We start from the raw sequence: 19,017 nt of genomic DNA, 5'->3' as shown, positions 1-19,017 counted from the left end.
TGGATTTGTCCGGTACCCGCCTCCATTCCGGAGGGCCCCGAGCAGTTGAGGTATTGTACCTCTGGTTGGGCACTATGCTCCCTGCTCTATGGACTCGATGGCATGGGGGCTGTGGCGTTTATAGAGGGGGCTCGAGAGCAGGCTTGGTGTTCGAAGGACAGCTATTGCCATCATTGGGTCCTGCCTACAGAGCCGCAGCAGATATTCAAATTCACACTCCCCCCATTTACACCGGCCAGGTTGCTGTCAACATGGTGCATCCTGGGAGTGGTAGTTCGGGCCAATTCGACGAACATCCACAGGTGTGCTGCATTGATTGGGGGAGGAGCGGACCTACGCCTAATATCTTCAAGGCAGCAGGAGAAAACAGATTAGAAGGATTGCATCAGGTGTTGGGCACTGAAGAAGGCACTCTTCGCCAAAATGCATTTGCCGCCACTTGAACTGACCACAGAGCAATAAAGTCTGCTTTACCTGTTCCCCTCTGGGTCCTGCTTCGTTCTTTTTTGGGAGGAAGTTTCCGGTCATAATTTCTGTGCTTGCCAGATGCACAGTACAGGAACCAACGCCACGCTCAGGGTCTGGACCAATTCAGGCCCCGCTTCACGGCACTTTGTTTTCTCCAGCTATTGATTTGTCCGGTACCCGACTCCATTCCGGAGTGCCCCGAGTAGTTGAGGTATTGTACCTCTGGTTGGGCACTATGCTCCCCGCATTTTGGTCCCTGCTCTATGAACTCGATGGCATGGGGGCTGTGGCGTTTATAGAGGGGGCTCGAGAGCAGGCTTGGTGTTCAAAGGACAGCTATTGCCATAATTGGGTCCTGCCTACAGAGCCGCAGCAGATATTCAACTTCACACTCCCTCCATCTACACCGGCCCGGGTTGCTGTCCACATGGTGCATCCTGGGAGTGGTAGTTCGGGCCATTTCGACGAACATCCACAGGTGTGCAGCATTGATTGGGGGAGGAGCGGACCTACGCCTAATATCTTCAAGGCAGCAGGAGAAAACAGATCAGAAGGATTGCATCGGGTGTTGGGCACTGAAGAAGGCACTTTTCGCCGAAATGCATTTGCCGCACCTTGAACTGACCACAGAGCAATAAAGTCTGCTTTACCTGTTCCCCTCTGGGTCCTGCTTCGTTCTTTTTGGGAGGAAGTTTCCGGTCATAATTTCTGTGCTTGCCAGATGCACAGTACAGGAACCCACGCCACGCTCAGGGTCTGGACCAATTCAGGCCCCGCTTCACGGCACTTTGTTTTCTCCAGCTATGGATTTGTCCGGTACCCGCCTCCGTTCCGGAGGGCCCCGAGCAGTTGAGGTATTGTACCTCTGGTTGGGCACTATGCTCCCCGCATTTTGGTCCCTGCTCTATGGACTCGATGGCATGGGGGCTGTGGCGTTTATAGAGGGGGCTCGAGAGCAGGCTTGGTGTTCAAAGGACAGCTATTGCCCTCATTGGGTCCTGCCTACAGAGCCGCAGCAGATATTCAACTTCACACTCCCCCCATTTACACCACCCCGGGTTGCTGTCAACATGGTGCATCCTGGGAGTGGTAGTTCGGGCCATTTCGATGAACATCCACAGGTGTGCAGCATTGATTGGAGGAGGAGTGGACCTACGCCTAATATCTTCAAGGCAGCAGGAGAAAACAGATCAGAAGGATTGCATCGGGTGTTGGGCACTGAAGAAGGCACTTTTCGCCGAAATGCATTTGCCACCACTTGAACTGACCACAGAGCAATAAAGTCTGCTTTACCTGTTCCCCTCTGGGTCCTGCTTCGTTCTTTTTGGGAGGAAGTTTCCGGTCATAATTTCTGTGCTTGCCAGATGCACAGTACAGGAACCCACGCCACGCTCAGGGTCTGGACCAAAACTGGCCCCGCTTCACGGCACTTTGTTTTCTCCAGCTATGGATTTGTCCGGTACCCACCTCCATTCCGGAGGGCCCCGAGCAGTTGAGGTATTGTACCTCTGGTTGGGCACTATTCTCCCCGCATTTTGGTCCCTGCTCTATGGACTCGATGGCATGGGGGCTGTGGCGTTTTTAGAGGGGGCTCGAGAGCAGGCTTGGTGTTCGAAGGACAGCTATTGCCATCATTGGGTCCTGCCTACAGAGCCGCAGCAGATATTCAACTTCACACTCCCCCCATTTACACCGGCCCGGGTTGCTGTCAACATGGTACATCCTGGGAGTGGTAGTACGGGCCATTTCGACGAACATCCACAGGTGTGCAGCATTGATTGGGGGAGGAGCGGACCTATGCCTAATATCTTCAAGGCAGCAGGAGAAAACAGATCAGAAGGATTGCATCGGGTGTTGGGCACTGAAGAACGCACTTTTCGCCGAAATGCAATTGCCGCCACTTTAACTGACCACAGAGCATTAAAGTCTGCTTTACCTGTTCCCCTCTGGGTCCTGCTTCTTTTTGGGAGGAAGTTTCCGATCATAATTTCTGTGCATGCCAGATGCATAGTACAGGAACCCAAGCCACGCTCAGGGTCTGGACCAAAACTGGCCCGCTTCACAGCACTTTTTCTCCAGCTATGGATTTGTCCGGTACCCGACTCCATTCCGGAGGGCCCCGAGCAGTTGCGGTATTGTACCTCTGGTTGGGCACTATTCTCCCCGCATTTTGGTCCCTGCTCTATGGACTCGATGGCAAGGGGGCTGTGGCGTTTTTAGAGGGGGCTCGAGAGCAGGCTTGGTGTTCGAAGGACAGCTATTGCCATCATTGGGTCCTGCCTACAGAGCCGCAGCAGATATTCAACTTCACACTCCCCCCATTTACACCGGCCCGGGTTGCTGTCAACATGGTACATCCTGGGAGTGGTAGTACGGGCCATTTCGACGAACATCCACAGGTGTGCAGCATTGATTGGGGAAGGAGCGGACCTATGCCTAATATCTTCAAGGCAGCAGGAGAAAACAGATCAGAAGGATTGCATCGGGTGTTGGGCTCTGAAGAACGCACTTTTCGCCGAAATGCAATTGCCGCCACTTTAACTGACCACAGAGCATTAAAGTCTGCTTTACCTGTTCCCCTCTGGGTCCTGCTTCTTTCTTTTTGGGAGGAAGTTTCTGATCATAATTTCTGTGCATGCCAGATGCATAGTACAGGAACCCAAGCCACGCTCAGGGTCTGGACCAAAACTGGCCCGCTTCACAGCACTTTGTTTTCTCCAGCTATGGATTTGTCCGGTACCCGACTCCATTCCGGAGGGCCCCGAGCAGTTGCGGTATTGTACCTCTGGTTGGGCACTATGCTCCCCGCATTTTGGTCCCTGCTCTATGAACTCGATGGCAATGGGGCTGTGGCGTTTATAGAGGGGGCTCGAGAGCAGGCTTGGTGTTCGAAGGACAGCTATTGCCATCATTGGGTCCTGCCTACAGAGCCGCACTAGATATTCAACTTCATACTCAGGAACCCACGCCACGCTCAGGGTCTGGACCAAAACTGGCCCCGTTTCACGGCACTTTGTTTTCTCCAGCTATGGATTTGTCCGGTACCCGCCTCCATTCCGGAGGGCCCCGAGCAGTTGAGGTATTGTACCTCTGGTTGGGCACTATGCTCCCCGCATTTTGGTCCCTGCTCTATGGACTCGATGGCATGGGGGCTGTGGCGTTTATAGAGGGGGCTCGAGAGCAGGCTTGGTGTTCGAAGGACAGCTATTGCCATCATTGGGTCCTGCCTACAGAGCCGCAGCAGATATTCAACTTCACACTCCCCCCATTTACACCGGCCCGGGTTGCTGTCCACCTGGTGCATCCTGGGAGTGGTAGTTCGGGCCATTTCGACGAACATCCACAGGTGTGCAGCATTGATTGGGGGAGGAGCGGACCTACGCCTAATATCTTCAAGGCAGCAGGAGAAAACAGATCAGAAGGATTGCATCGGGTGTTGGGCACTGAAGAAGGCACTTTTCGCCGAAATGCATTTGCCGCACCTTGAACTGACCACAGAGCAATAAAGTCTGCTTTACCTGTTCCCCTCTGGGTCCTGCTTCGTTCTTTTTGGGAGGAAGTTTCCGGTCATAATTTCTGTGCTTGCCAGATGCACAGTACAGGAACCCACGCCACGCTCAGGGTCTGGACCAATTCAGGCCCCGCTTCACGGCACTTTGTTTTCTCCAGCTATGGATTTGTCCGGTACCCGCCTCCGTTCCGGAGGGCCCCGAGCAGTTGAGGTATTGTACCTCTGGTTGGGCACTATGCTCCCCGCATTTTGGTCCCTGCTCTATGGACTCGATGGCATGGGGGCTGTGGCGTTTATAGAGGGGGCTCGAGAGCAGGCTTGGTGTTCAAAGGACAGCTATTGCCCTCATTGGGTCCTGCCTACAGAGCCGCACCAGATATTCAACTTCACACTCCCCCCATTTACACCACCCTGGGTTGCTGTCAACATGGTGCATCCTGGGAGTGGTAGTTCGGGCCATTTCGATGAACATCCACAGGTGTGCAGCATTGATTGGAGGAGGAGTGGACCTACGCCTAATATCTTCAAGGCAGCAGGAGAAAACAGATCAGAAGGATTGCATCGGGTGTTGGGCACTGAAGAAGGCACTTTTCGCCGAAATGCATTTGCCACCACTTGAACTGACCACAGAGCAATAAAGTCTGCTTTACCTGTTCCCCTCTGGGTCCTGCTTCGTTCTTTTTGGGAGGAAGTTTCCGGTCATAATTTCTGTGCTTGCCAGATGCACAGTACAGGAACCCACGCCACGCTCAGGGTCTGGACCAAAACTGGCCCGCTTCACGGCACTTTGTTTTCTCCAGCTATGGATTTGTCCGGTACCCACCTCCATTCCGGAGGGCCCCGAGCAGTTGAGGTATTGTACCTCTGGTTGGGCACTATTCTCCCCGCATTTTGGTCCCTGCTCTATGGACTCGATGGCATGGGGGCTGTGGCGTTTTTAGAGGGGGCTCGAGAGCAGGCTTGGTGTTCGAAGGACAGCTATTGCCATCATTGGGTCCTGCCTACAGAGCCGCAGCAGATATTCAACTTCACACTCCCCCCATTTACACCGGCCCGGGTTGCTGTCAACATGGTACATCCTGGGAGTGGTAGTACGGGCCATTTCGACGAACATCCACAGGTGTGCAGCATTGATTGGGGGAGGAGCGGACCTATGCCTAATATCTTCAAGGCAGCAGGAGAAAACAGATCAGAAGGATTGCATCGGGTGTTGGGCACTGAAGAACGCACTTTTCGCCGAAATGCAATTGCCGCCACTTTAACTGACCACAGAGCATTAAAGTCTGCTTTACCTGTTCCCCTCTGGGTCCTGCTTCTTTCTTTTTGGGAGGAAGTTTCCGATCATAATTTCTGTGCATGCCAGATGCATAGTACAGGAACCCAAGCCACGCTCAGGGTCTGGACCAAAACTGGCCCGCTTCACAGCACTTTGTTTTCTCCAGCTATGGATTTGTCCGGTACCCGACTCCATTCCGGAGGGCCCCGAGCAGTTGCGGTATTGTACCTCTGGTTGGGCACTATGCTCCCCGCATTTTGGTCCCTGCTCTATGAACTCGATGGCAATGGGGCTGTGGCGTTTATAGAGGGGGCTCGAGAGCAGGCTTGGTGTTCGAAGGACAGCTATTGCCATCATTGGGTCCTGCCTACAGAGCCGCACTAGATATTCAACTTCATACTCAGGAACCCACGCCACGCTCAGGGTCTGGACCAAAACTGGCCCCGTTTCACGGCACTTTGTTTTCTCCAGCTATGGATTTGTCCGGTACCCGCCTCCATTCCGGAGGGCTCCGAGCAATTGAGGTATTGTACCTCTGGTTGGGCACTATGCTCCCCGCATTTTGGTCCCTGCTCTATGGACTCGATGGCATGGGGGCTGTGGCGTTTATAGAGGGGGCTCGAGAGCAGGCTTGGTGTTCGAAGGACAGCTATTGCCATCATTGGGTCCTGCCTACATAGCCGCAGCAGATATTCAACTTCACACTCCCCCCATTTACACCGGCCCGGGTTGCTGTCAACATGGTGCATCCTGGGAGTGGTAGTTCGGGCCATTACGACGAACATCCACAGGTGTGCAGCATTGATTGGGGGAGGAGCGGACCTACGCCCAATATCTTCAAGGCAGCAGGAGAAAACAGATCAGAAGGATTGCATCAGGTGTTGGGCACTGAAGAAGGCACTTTTCGCCAAAATGCATTTGCCGCCACTTGAACTGACCACAGAGCAATAAAGTCTGCTTTAGCTGTTCCCCTCTGGGTCCTGCTTCGTTCTTTTTGGGAGGAAGTTTCCGGTCATAATTTCTGTGCTTGCCAGATGCACAGTACAGGAACCCACGCCACGCTCAGGGTCTGGACCAAAACTGGCCCCGCTTCACGGCACTTTGTTTTCTCCTGCTATGGATTTGTCCGGTACCCGCCTCCATTTCGGAGGGCCCCGAGCAGTTGAGGTATTGTACCTCTGGTTGGGAACTATGCTCCCTGCATTTTGGCCCCTGCTCTATGGACTTGATGGGATGTGGGCTGTGGCGTTTATAGAAGGGGCTCGAGAGCAGGCTTGGTGTTCGAAGGACAGCTATTGCCATCATTGGGTCCTGCCTACAGAGCCGCAGCAGATATTCAACTTCACACTCCCCCCATTTACACCGGCCCGGGTTGCTGTCAACATGGTGCATCCTGGGAGTGGTAGTTCGGGCCATTTCAACGAACATCCACAGGTGTGCAGCATTGATTGGGGGAGGAGCGGACCTACACCTAATATCTTCAAGGCAGCAGGAGAAAACAGATCAGAAGGATTGCATCGGGTGTTGGGCACTGAAGAAGGCACTTTTCGCCTAAATGCATTTGCCGCCACTTGAACTGACCACAGAGCAATACAGTCTGCTTTACCTGTTCCCCTCTGGGTCCTGCTTCGTTCTTTTTGGGAGGAAGTTTCCGGTCATAATTTCTGTGCTTGCCAGATGCACAGTACAGGAACCCACGCCACGCTCAGGGTCTGGACCAAAACTGGCCCCGTTTCACGGCACTTTGTTCTCTCCAGCTATGGATTTGTCCGGTACCCGCCTCCATTCCGGAGGGCCCCGAGCAGTTGAGGTATTGTACCTCTGGTTGGGCACTATGCTCCCCGCATTTTGGTCCCTGTTCTATGGACTCGATGGCATGGGGGCTGTGGCGTTTATATAGGGGGCTCGAAAGCAGGCTTGGTGTTCGAAGGACAGCTATTGCCATCATTGGGTCCTGCCTACAGAGCCGCAGCAGATATTCAACTTCACACTCCCCCCATTTACACCGGCCCGGGTTTCTGTCAACATGGTGCATCCTGGGAGTGGTAGTTCGGGCCATTTTGACGAACATCTACAGGTGAGCAGCATTGATTGGGGGAGGAGCAGACCTACGCCTAATAGCTTCAAGGCAGCAGGAGAACACGGATCAGAAGGATTACATCGGGTGTTGGGCACTGAAGAAGTCACTTTTCGCCGAAATGCATTTGCCGCCACTTGAACTGACCACAGAGCAATAAAGTCTGCTTTACCTGTTCCCCTCTGGGTCCTGCTTCGTTCTTTTTGGGAGGAAGTTTCCGGTCATAATTTCTGTGCTTGCCAGATGCACAGTACAGGAACCCACGCCACGCTCAGGGTTTGGACCAAAACTGGCCCCGTTTCACGGCACTTTGTTTTCTCCAGCTATGGATTTGTCCGGTACCCGCCTCCATTCTGGAGGGCCCCGAGCAGTTGAGGAATTTTACCTCTGGTTGGGCACTATGCTCCCCGCATTTTGGTCCCTGCTCTATGGACTCGATGGCATGGGGGCTGTGGCGTTTATAGAGGGGGCTCAAGAGCAGGCTTGGTGTTCGAAGGACAGCTATTGCCATCATTGGGTCCTGCCTACAGAGCCGCACTAGATATTCAACTTCATACTCAGGAACCCACGCCACGCTCAGGGTCTGGACCAAAACTGGCCCCGTTTCACGGCACTTTTTTTTCTCCAGCTATGGATTTGTCCGGTACCCGCCTCCATTCCGGAGGGCCCCGAGCAGTTGAGGTATTTAATCTCTGGTTGGGCACTATGCTCCCCGCATTTTGGTCCCTGCTCTATGGACTCGATGGCATGGGGGCTGTGGCGTTTATAGAGGGGGCTCGAGAGAAGGCTTGGTGTTCGAAAGACGGCTATTGCCATCATTGGGTCCTGGCTACAGAGCCAAAGCAGATATTTAACTTCACACTCCCCCCATTTACACCACCCCGGGTTGCTGTCAACATGGTGCATCCTGGGAGTGGTAGTTCGGGCCATTTCGACGAACATCCACAGGTGTGCAGCATTGATGGGGGGAGGAGCGGACCTACGCCTAATATCTTCAAGGCAGCAGGAGAAAACAGATCAGAAGGATTGCATCGGGTGTTGGGCACTGAAGAACGCACTTTTCGCCGAAATGCATTTGCCGCCACTTTAACTGACCACAGAGCATTAAAGTCTGCTTTACCTGTTCCCCTCTGGGTCCTGCTTCGTTCTTTTTGGGAGGAAGTTTCCGGTCATAATTTCTGTGCTTGCCAGATGCACAGTACAGGAACCCAAGCCACGCTCAGGGTCTGGACCAAAACTGGCCCGCTTCACGGCACTTTGTTTTCTCCAGCTATGGATTTGTCCGGTACCCGACTCCATTCCGGAGGGCCCCGAGCAGTTGAGGTATTGTACCTCTGGTTGGGCACTATGCTCCCCGCATTTTGGTCCTTGCTCTATGGACTCGATGGCATGGGGTCTGTGGCGTTTATAGAGGGGGCTAGAGAGCAGGCTTGGTGTTCGAAGGACAGCTATTGCCATCATTGGGTCCTGCCTACAGAGCCGCACTAGATATTCAACTTCATACTCAGGAACCCACGCCACGCTCAGGGTCTGGACCAAAACTGGCCCCGTTTCACGGCACTTTGTTTTCTCCAGCTATGGATTTGTCCGGTACCCGCCTCCATTCCGGAGAGCCCCGAGCAGTTGAGGTATTGTACCTCTGGTTGGGCACTATGCTCCCCGCATTTTGGTCCCTGCTCTATGGACTCGATGGCATGGGGGCTGTGGCGTTTATAGAGGGGGCTCGAGAGCAGGCTTGGTGTTTGAAGGACAGCTATTGCCATCATTGGGTCCTGCCTACAGAGCCGCAGCAGACATTCAACTTCACACTCCCCCCATTTACACCGGCCCGGGTTGCTGTCAACATGGTGCATCCTGGGAGTGGTAGTTCGGGCCATTTCGACGAACATCCACCGGTGTGCAGCATTGATTTTGGGAGGAACGGACCTACGCCTAATATCTTCAAGGCAGCAGGAGAAAACAGATCAGAAAGATTGCATCGGGTGTTGGGCACTGAAGAAGGCACTTTTCGCCGAAATGCATTTGCCACCACTTGAAGTGACCACAGAGCAATAAAGTCTGCTTTACCTGTTCCCCTCTGGGTACTGCTTCGTTCTTTTTGGGAGGAAGTTTCCGGTCATAATTTCTGTGCTTGCCAGATGCACAGTACAGGAACCCACGCCACGCTCGGGGTCTGGACAAAAACTGGCCCGCTTCACTGCACTTTGTTTTCTCCAGCTATGGATTTGTCCGGTACCCGCCTCCATTCCGGAGGGCCCGAGCAGTTGAGGTATTGTACCTCTGGTTGGGCACTATGCTCCCCGCATTTTGCTCCCTGCTCTATGGACTTGATGGCATGGGGGCTGTGGCGTTTATAGAGGGGGCTCGAGAGAAGGCTTGGTGTTCGAAGGACAGCTATTGCCATCATTGGGTCCTGCCTACAGAGCCGCAGCAGATATTCAACTACACACTCCCCCCATTTACACCGGCCCGGGTTGCTGTCAACATGGTGCATCCTGGGAGTGGTAGTTCGGGCCATTTCGACGAACATCCACAGGTGTGCAGCATTGATTGGGGGAGGAGCGGACCTACGCCCAATATCTTCAAGGCAGCAGGAGAAAACAGATCAGAAGGATTGCATCGCGTGTTGGGCACTGAAGAAGGCACTTTTCGCCGAAATGCATTTGCCGCCACTAGAACTGACCACAGAGCAATAAAGTCTGCTTTACCTGTTTCCTCTGGGTCCTGCTTCGTTCTTTTTGGGAGGAAGTTTCCGGTCATAATTTCTGTGCTTGCCAGATGCACAGTACAGGAACCCACGCCACGCTCAGGGTCTGGACCAAAACTTCACGGCACTTTGTTTTCTCCAGCTATGGATTTGTCTGGTACCCGCCTCCGTTCCGGAGGGCCCGAGCAGTTGAGGTATTGTACCACTTGTTGGGCACTATGCTGCCCCATTTTGGTCCCTGCTCTATGGACTCGATGGCATGAGGGCTGTGGCGTTTATAGAGGGGGCTCGAGAGCAGGCTTGGTGTTCGAAGGACAGCTATTGCCATCATTGTGTCCTGCCTACAGAGCCGTAGCAGATATTCAACTTCAAACTCCCCCCATTTACACCGGCCGGGGTTGCTGTCAACATGGTGCATCCTGCGAGTGGTAGTTCAGGCCATTTCGACGAACATCCACAGGTGTCCAGCATTGATTGGGGGAGGAGCGGACCTACGCCTAATATCTTCAAGGCAGCAGGAGAAAACAGATCAGAAGGATTGCATCGGGTGTTGGGCACTGAAGAAGGCACTTTTCGCCGAAATGCATTTGCCGCCACTTGAACTGACCACAGAGCAATAAAGTCTGCTTTACCTGTTCCCCTCTGGGTCCTGCTTCGTTCTTTTTGGGAGGAAGTTTCCGGTCATAAGTTCTGTGCTTGCCAGATGCACAGTACAGGAACCCATGCCACGCTCAGGGTCTGGACCAAAACTGGCCCCGCTTCACGGCACTTTGTTTTCTCCTGCTATGGATTTGTCCGGTACCCGCCTCCATTCTGGAGAGCCCTGAGCAGTTGAGGTATTGTACCTCTGGTAGGGCACTATGCTCCCCCATTTTGGTCCCTGCTCTATAAACTCGATGGCATGGGGGCTGTGGCGTTTATAGAGGGGGCTCGAGAGCAGGCTTGGTGTTCGAAGGACAGCTATTGCCATCATTGGGTCCTGCCTACAGAGCCGCAGCAGATATTCAACTTCACACTCCCCCCATTTACACCGGCCCGGGTTGCTGTCAACATGGTGCATCCTGGGAGTGGTAGTTCGGGCCATTTCAACGAACATCTACAGGTGTGCAGCATTGATTGGGGGAGGAGCGGACCTACGCCCAATATCTTCAAGGCAGCAGGAGAAAACAGATCAGAAGGATTGCATCAGGTGTTGGGCACTGAAGAAGGCACTTTTCGCCAAAATGCATTTGCCGCCACTTGAACTGACCACAGAGCAATAAAGTCTGCTTTAGCTGTTCCCCTCTGGGTCTGCTTCGTTCTTTTTTGGGAGGAAGTTTCCGGTCATAATTTCTGTGCTTGCCAGATGCACAGTACAGGAACCCACGCCACGCTCAGGGTCTGGACCAAAACTGGCCCCGCTTCACGGCATTTTGTTTTCTCCTGCTATGGATTTGTCCGGTACCCGCCTCCATTTCGGAGGGCCCCGAGCAGTTGAGGTATTGTACCTCTGGTTGGGAACTATGCTCCCCGCATTTTGGCCCCTGCTCTATGGACTCGATGGGATGTGGGCTGTGGCGTTTATAGAAGGGGCTTGAGAGCAGGCTTGGTGTTCGAAGGACAGCTATTGCCATCATTGGGTCCTGCCTACAGAGCCGCAGCAGATATTCAACTTCACACTCCCCCCATTTACACCGGCCCGGGTTGCTGTCAACATGGTACATCCTGGGAGTGGTAGTTCGGGCCATTTCGATGAACATCCACAGGTGTGCAGCATTGATTGGGGGAGGAGCGGACCTACGCCTAATATTTTCAAGGCAGCAGGAGAAAACAGATCAGAAGGATTGCATCGGGTGTTGGGCACTGAAGAACACACTTTTCGCCGAAATGCATTTGCCGCCACTTGAAATGACCACAGAGCAATAAAGTCTGCTTTACCTGTTCCCCTCTGGGTCCTGCTTCGTTCTTTTTGGGAGGAAGTATCCGGTCATAATTTCTGTGCTTGCCAGATGCACAGTACAGGAACCCACGCCACGCTCAGGGTCTGGACCAAAACTGGCCCCGTTTCACGGCACTTTGTTCTCTCCAGCTATGGATTTGTCCGGTACCCGCCTCCATTCCGGAGGGCCCGAGCAGTTGAGGAATTTTACCTCTGGTTGGGCACTATGCTCCCCGCATTTTGGTCCCTGCTCTATGGACTCGATGGCATGGGGGCTGTGGCGTTTATAGAGGGGGCTCGAGAGCAGGCTTGGTGTTCGAAGGACAGCTATTGCCATCATTGGGTCCTGCCTACAGAGCCGCACTAGATATTCAACTTCATACTCAGGAACCCACTCCACGCTCAGGGTCTGGACCAAAACTGGCCCCATTTCACGGCCCTTTTTTTTCTCCAGCTATGGATTTGTCCGGTACCCGCCTCCATTCCGGAGGGCCCCGAGCAGTTGAGGTATTGAATCTCTGGTTGGGCACTATGCTCCCCGCATTTTGGTCCGTGCTCTATGGACTTGATGGCATGGGGGCTTTGGCGTTTATAGAGGGGGCTCGAGAGCAGGCTTGGTGTTCGAAGGACAGCTATTGCCATCATTGGGTCCTGCCTACAGAGCCGCAGCAGATATTCAACTTCACACTCCCCCCATTTACACCGGCCCGGGTTGCTGTCAACATGGTACATCCTGGGAGTGGTAGTTCGGGCCATTTCGATGAACATCCACAGGTGTGCAGCATTGATTGGGGGAGGAGCGGACCTACGCCTAATATTTTCAAGGCAGCAGGAGAAAACAGATCAGAAGGATTGCATCGGGTGTTGGGCACTGAAGAACGCACTTTTCGCCGAAATGCATTTGCCGCCACTTGAACTGACCACAGAGCAATAAAGTCTGCTTTACCTGTTCCCCTCTGGGTCCTGCTTCGTTCTTTTTGGGAGGAAGTATCCGGTCATAATTTCTGTGCTTGCCAGATGCACAGTACAGGAACCCACGCCACGCTCAGGGTCTGGACCAAAACTGGCCCCGTTTCACGGCACTTTGTTCTCTCCAGCTATGGATTTGTCCGGTACCCGCCTCCATTCCGGAGGGCCCCGAGCAGTTGAGGTATTGTACCTCTGGTTGGGCACTATGCTCCCCGCATTTTGGTCCCTGTTCTATGGACTCGATGGCATGGGGGCTGTGGCGTTTATAGAGGGGGCTCGAGAGCAGGCTTGGTGTTCGAATGACAGCTATTGCCATCATTGGGTCCTGCCTACAGAGCCGCAGCAGATATTCAACTTCATACTCCCCCCATTTACACCGGCCAGGTTGCTGTCAACATGGTGCATCCTGGGAGTGGTAGTTCGGGCCAATTCGACGAACATCCACAGGTGTGCAGCATTGATTGGGGGAGGAGCGGACCTACACCTAATATCTTTAAGGCAGCAGGAGAAAACAGATCAGAAGGATTGCATTGGGTGTTGGACACTGAAGAAGGCACTTTTCGCCTAAATGCATTTGCCGCCACTTGAACTGACCACAGAGCAATACAGTCTGCTTTACCTGTTCCCCTCTGGATCCTGCTTCGTTCTTTTTGGGAGGAAGTTTCCAGTCATAATTTCTGTGCTTGCCAGATGCACAGTACAGGAACCCATGCCACGCTCAGGGTCTGGACCAAAACTGGCCCCGCTTCACGGCACTTTGTTTTCTCCTGCTATGGATTTGTCCGGTACCAGCCTCCATTCTGGAGAGCCCTGAGCAGTTGAGGTATTGTACCTCTGGTTGGGCACTATGCTCCCCCATTTTGGTCCCTGCTCTATGGACTCGATGGCATGGGGGCTGTGGCGTTTATAGATGGGGCTCGAGAGCAGGCTTGGTGTTCGAAGGACAGCTATTGCCATCATTGGGTCCTGCCTACAGAGCCGCAGCAGATATTCAACTTCACACTCCCCCCATTTACACTGGCCCGGGTTGCTGTCAACATGGTGCATCCTGCGAGTGGTAGTTCAGGCCATTTCGACGAACATCCACAGGTGTGCAGCATTGATTGGGGGAGGAGCGGACCTACGCCTAATATCTTCAAGGCAGCAGGAGAAAACAGATAAGAAGCATTGCATCGGGTGTTGGGCACTGAAGAAGGCACTTTTCGCCAAAATGCATTTGCTGCCACTTGAACTGACCACAGAGCAACAAAGTCTGCTTTACCTGTTTCCCTCTGGGTCCCTGTTCGTTCTTTTTGGGAGGAAGTTTCCGGTCAAAATTTCTGTGCTTGCCAGATGCACAGTACAGGAACCCATGCCACGCTCAGGGTCTGGACCAAAACTGGCCCCGCTTCACGGCACTTTGTTTTCTCCTGCTATGGATTTGTCCGGTACCAGCCTCCATTCTGGAGAGCCCTGAGCAGTTGAGGTATTGTACCTCTGGTTGGGCACTATGCTCCCCGCATTTTGGTCCCTGCTCTATGAACTCGATGGCATGGGGGCTGTGGCGTTTATAGAGGGGGCTCGAGAGCAGGCTTGGTGTTCAAAGGACAGCTATTGCCATCATTGGGTCCTGCCTACAGAGCCGCACTAGATATTCAACTTCATACTCAGGAACCCACGCCACGCTCAGGGTGTGGACCAAAACTGGCCCGTTTCACGGCACTTTGTTTTCTCCAGTTATGGATTTGTCCGGTACCCGCCTCCATTCCGGAGGGCCCCGAGCAGTTGAGGTATTGTACCTCTGGTTGGGCACTATGCTCCCGCATTTTGGTCCCTGCTCTATGGACTCGATGGCATGGGGGCTGTGGCGTTTATATAGGGGGCTCGAAAGCAGGCTTGGTGTTCGAAGGACAGCTATTGCCATCATTGGGTCCTGCCTACAGAGCCGCAGCAGATATTCAACTTCACACTCCCCTCATTTACACCGGCCCGGGTTTCTGTCAACATGGTGCATCCTGGGAGTGGTAGTTCGGGCCATTTTGACGAACATCTACAGGTGTGCAGCATTGATTGGGGGAGGAGCGTACCTACGCCTAATATCTTCAAGGCAGCAGGAGAACACAGTTCCGAAGGATTGCATCGGCTGTTGGGCACTTAATAAGGCACTTTTCGCCGAAATGCATTTGCCGCCACTTGAACTGACATCAGAGCAATAAAGTCTGCTTTACCTGTTCCCCTCTGGGTCCTGCTTTGTTCTTTTTGGGAGGAAGTTTCCGGTCATAATTTCTGTGCTTGCCAGATGCACAGTACAGGAACCCATGCCACGCTCAGGGTCTGGACCAAAACTGGCCCGCTTCACGGCACTTTGTTTTCTCCAGCTATGGATTTGCCCGGTACCCGCCTCCGTTCTGGAGGGCCCGAGCAGTTGAGGTATTGTACCACTGGTTGGGCACTATGCTGCCCCATTTTGGTCCCTGCTCTATGGACTCGATGGCATGGGGGCTGTGGCGTTTATAGAGGGGGCTCGAGAGCAGGCTTGGTGTTCGAAGGACAGCTATTGCCATCATTGGGTCCTGCCTACAGAGCCGCAGCAGATATTCAACTTCACACTCCCCCCATTTACACTGGCCCGGGTTGCTGTCAACATGGTGCATCCTGGAAATGGTAGTTCGGGCCATTTCGACCAACATCCACAGGTGTGCAGCATTAATTGGGGGAGGAGCGGACCTACGCCTAATATCTTCAAGGCAGCAGGAGAAAACAGATCAGAAGGATTGCATCAGGTGTTGGGCACTGAAGAAGGCACTTTTCGCCAAAATGCATTTGCCGCCACTTGAACTGACCACAGAGCAATAAAGTCTGCTTTACCTGTTCCCCTCTGGGTCCTGCTTCGTTCTTTTTGGGAGGAAGTTTCCGGTCATAATTTCTGTGCTTGCCAGATGCACAGTACTGGAACCCACGCCACGCTCAGGGTCTGGACCAAAACTGGTCCCGCATCACGGCACTTTGTTTTCTCCAGCTATGGATTTGTCCGGTACCCGCCTACATTCCGGAAGGCCCCGAGCAGTTGAGGTATTGTACCTCTGGTTGGGCACTATGCTCCCCGCATTTTGGTCCCTGCTCTATGGACTCGATGGCATGGGGGCTGTGGCGTTTATAGAGGGGGCTCGAGAGCAGGCTTGGTGTTCAAAGGACAGCTATTGCCATCATTGGGTCCTGCCTACAGAGCCGCAGCAGATATTCAACTTCACACTCCCCCCATTTACACCGGCCCGGGTTTCTGTCAACATGGTGCATCCTGGGAGTGATAGTTCGGGCCATTTTGACGAACATCCACAGGTGTGCAGCATTGATTGGGGGAGGAGCGTACCTACGCCTAATATCTTCAAGGCAGCAGGAGAACACAGTTCCGAAGGATTGCATCGGGTGTTGGGCACTTAATAAGGCACTTTTCGCCGAAATGCATTTGCCGCCACTTGAACTGACCACAGAGCAATAAAGTCTGCTTTACCTGTTCCCCTCTGGGTCCTGCTTCGTTCTTTTTGGGAGGAAGTTTCCGGTCATAATTTCTGTGCTTGCCAGATGCACAGTACAGGAACCCATGCCACGCTCAGGGTCTGGACCAAAACTGGCCCGCTTCACGGCACTTTGTTTTCTCCAGCTATGGATTTGTCCGGTACCCGCCTCCGTTCTGGAGGGCCCGAGCAGTTGAGGTATTGTACCACTGGTTGGGCACTATGCTGCCCCATTTTGGTCCCTGCTCTATGGACTCGATGGCATGGGGGCTGTGGCGTTTATAGAGGGGGCTCGAGAGCAGGCTTGGTGTTCGAAGGACAGCTATTGCCATCATTGGGTCCTGCCTACAGAGCCGCAGCAGATATTCAACTTCACACTCCCCCCCATTTACACCGGCCCGGGTTGCTGTCAACATGGTACATCCTGGGAGTGGTAGTTCGGGCCATTTCGATGAACATCCACAGGTGTGCAGCATTGATTGGGGGAGGAGCGGACCTACGCCTAATATTTTCAAGGCAGCAGGAGAAAACAGATCAGAAGGATTGCATCGGGTGTTGGGCACTGAAGAACGCACTTTTCGCCGAAATGCATTTGCCGCCACTTGAAATGACCACAGAGCAATAAAGTCTGCCTTACCTGTTCCCCTCTGGGTCCTGCTTCGTTCTTTTTGGGAGGAAGTATCCGGTCATAATTTCTGTGCTTGCCAGATGCACAGTACAGGAACCCACGCCACGCTCAGGGTCTGGACCAAAACTGGCCCCGTTTCACGGCACTTTGTTCTCTCCAGCTATGGATTTGTCCGGTACCCGCCTCCATTCCGGAGGGCCCCGAGCAGTTGAGGAATTTTACCTCTGGTTGGGCACTATGCTCCCCGCATTTTGGTCCCTGCTCTATGGACTCGATGGCATGGGGGCTGTGGCGTTTATAGAGGGGGCTCGAGAGCAGGCTTGGTGTTCGAAGGACAGCTATTGCCATCATTGGGTCCTGCCTACAGAGCCGCACTAGATATTCAACTTCATACTCAGGAACCCACTCCACGCTCAGGGTCTGGACCAAAACTGGCCCCATTTCACTGCACTTTTTTTTTTCTCCAGCTATGGATTTGTCCGGTACCCGCCTCCATTCCGGAGGGCCCCGAGCAGTTGAGGTATTGAATCTCTGGTTGGGCACTATGCTCCCCGCATTTTGGTCCGTGCTCTATGGACTTGATGGCATGGGGGCTGTGGCGTTTATAGAGGGGGCTCGAGAGCAGGCTTGGTGTTCGAAGGACAGCTATTGCCATCATTGGGTCCTGCCTACAGAGCCGCAGCAGATATTCAACTTCACACTCCCCCCATTTACACCGGCCCGGGTTGCTGTCAACATGGTACATCCTGGGAGTGGTAGTTCGGGCCATTTCGATGAACATCCACAGGTGTGCAGCATTGATTGGGGGAGGAGCGGACCTACGCCTAATATCTTCAAGGCAGCAGGAGAAAACAGATCAGAAGGATTGCATCAGGTGTTGGGCACTGAAGAAGGCACTTTTCGCCGAAATGCATTTGCCGCACCTTGAACTGACCACAGAGCAATGAAGTCTGCTTTACCTGTTCCCCTCTGGTTCTTTCTTCGTTCTTTTTGGGAGGAAGTTTCCGGTCATAATTTCTGTGCTTGCCAAATGCACAGTACAGGAATCTGGGGGAGTGTGTGACATTGATCCACATTCAGTCCATCACTTGTTGTTTTTTGCAATTGCCGCCCTAAGTGCGCTGGGGATGCCCAGACGTGGGTCCCAGGCACTCCACACCACTTGGAGTCAAGCTAGCCGGGCTGAAGAGAGGTGTTACCTCGAAACCGGTCCGGTCCTCGGATGCTTGATTCCGGTCTGGGAAAGATATGGCTGTTGTAGTTCGGACTGGACTGTTCCCATGGGGCAACAGGGTCAGAGCTGATTTGCATAAAGCCATTATCTGACCCAGGGTGGTGTGGAGTGCAAAAAAACGATGGATTTGGGCCCAGATCTTTTGACTGGGGGAGTGTGTGACATTGATCCACATTCAGTCCATCACTTGTTGTTTTTTGCAATTGCCGCCCTAAGTGCGCTGGGGATGCCCAGACGTGGGTCCCAGGCACTCCACACCACTTGGAGTCAAGCTAGCCGGGCTGAAGAGAGGTGTTACCTCGAAACCGGTCCGGTCCTCGGATGCTTGATTCCGGTCTGGGAAAGATATGGCTGTTGTAGTTCGGACTGGACTGTTCCCATGGGGCAACAGGGTCAGAGCTGATTTGCATAAAGCCATTATCTGACCCAGGGTGGTGTGGAGTGCAAAAAAACGATGGATTTGGGCCCAGATCTTTTGACTGGGGGAGTGTGTGACATTGATCCACATTCAGTCCATCACTTGTTGTTTTTTGCAATTGCCGCCCTAAGTGCGCTGGGGATGCCCAGACGTGGGTCCCAGGCACTCCACACCACTTGGAGTCAAGCTAGCCGGGCTGAAGAGAGGTGTTACCTCGAAACCGGTCCGGTCCTCGGATGCTTGATTCCGGTCTGGGAAAGATATGGCTGTTGTAGTTCGGACTGGACTGTTCCCATGGGGCAACAGGGTCAGAGCTG

This window comes from Lissotriton helveticus, chromosome 8 (assembly GCF_964261635.1).
Source record: "Lissotriton helveticus chromosome 8, aLisHel1.1, whole genome shotgun sequence".
Lineage (NCBI taxonomy): Eukaryota > Metazoa > Chordata > Amphibia > Caudata > Salamandridae > Lissotriton > Lissotriton helveticus.
Note: the sequence above shows the minus strand (reverse complement) of the source record.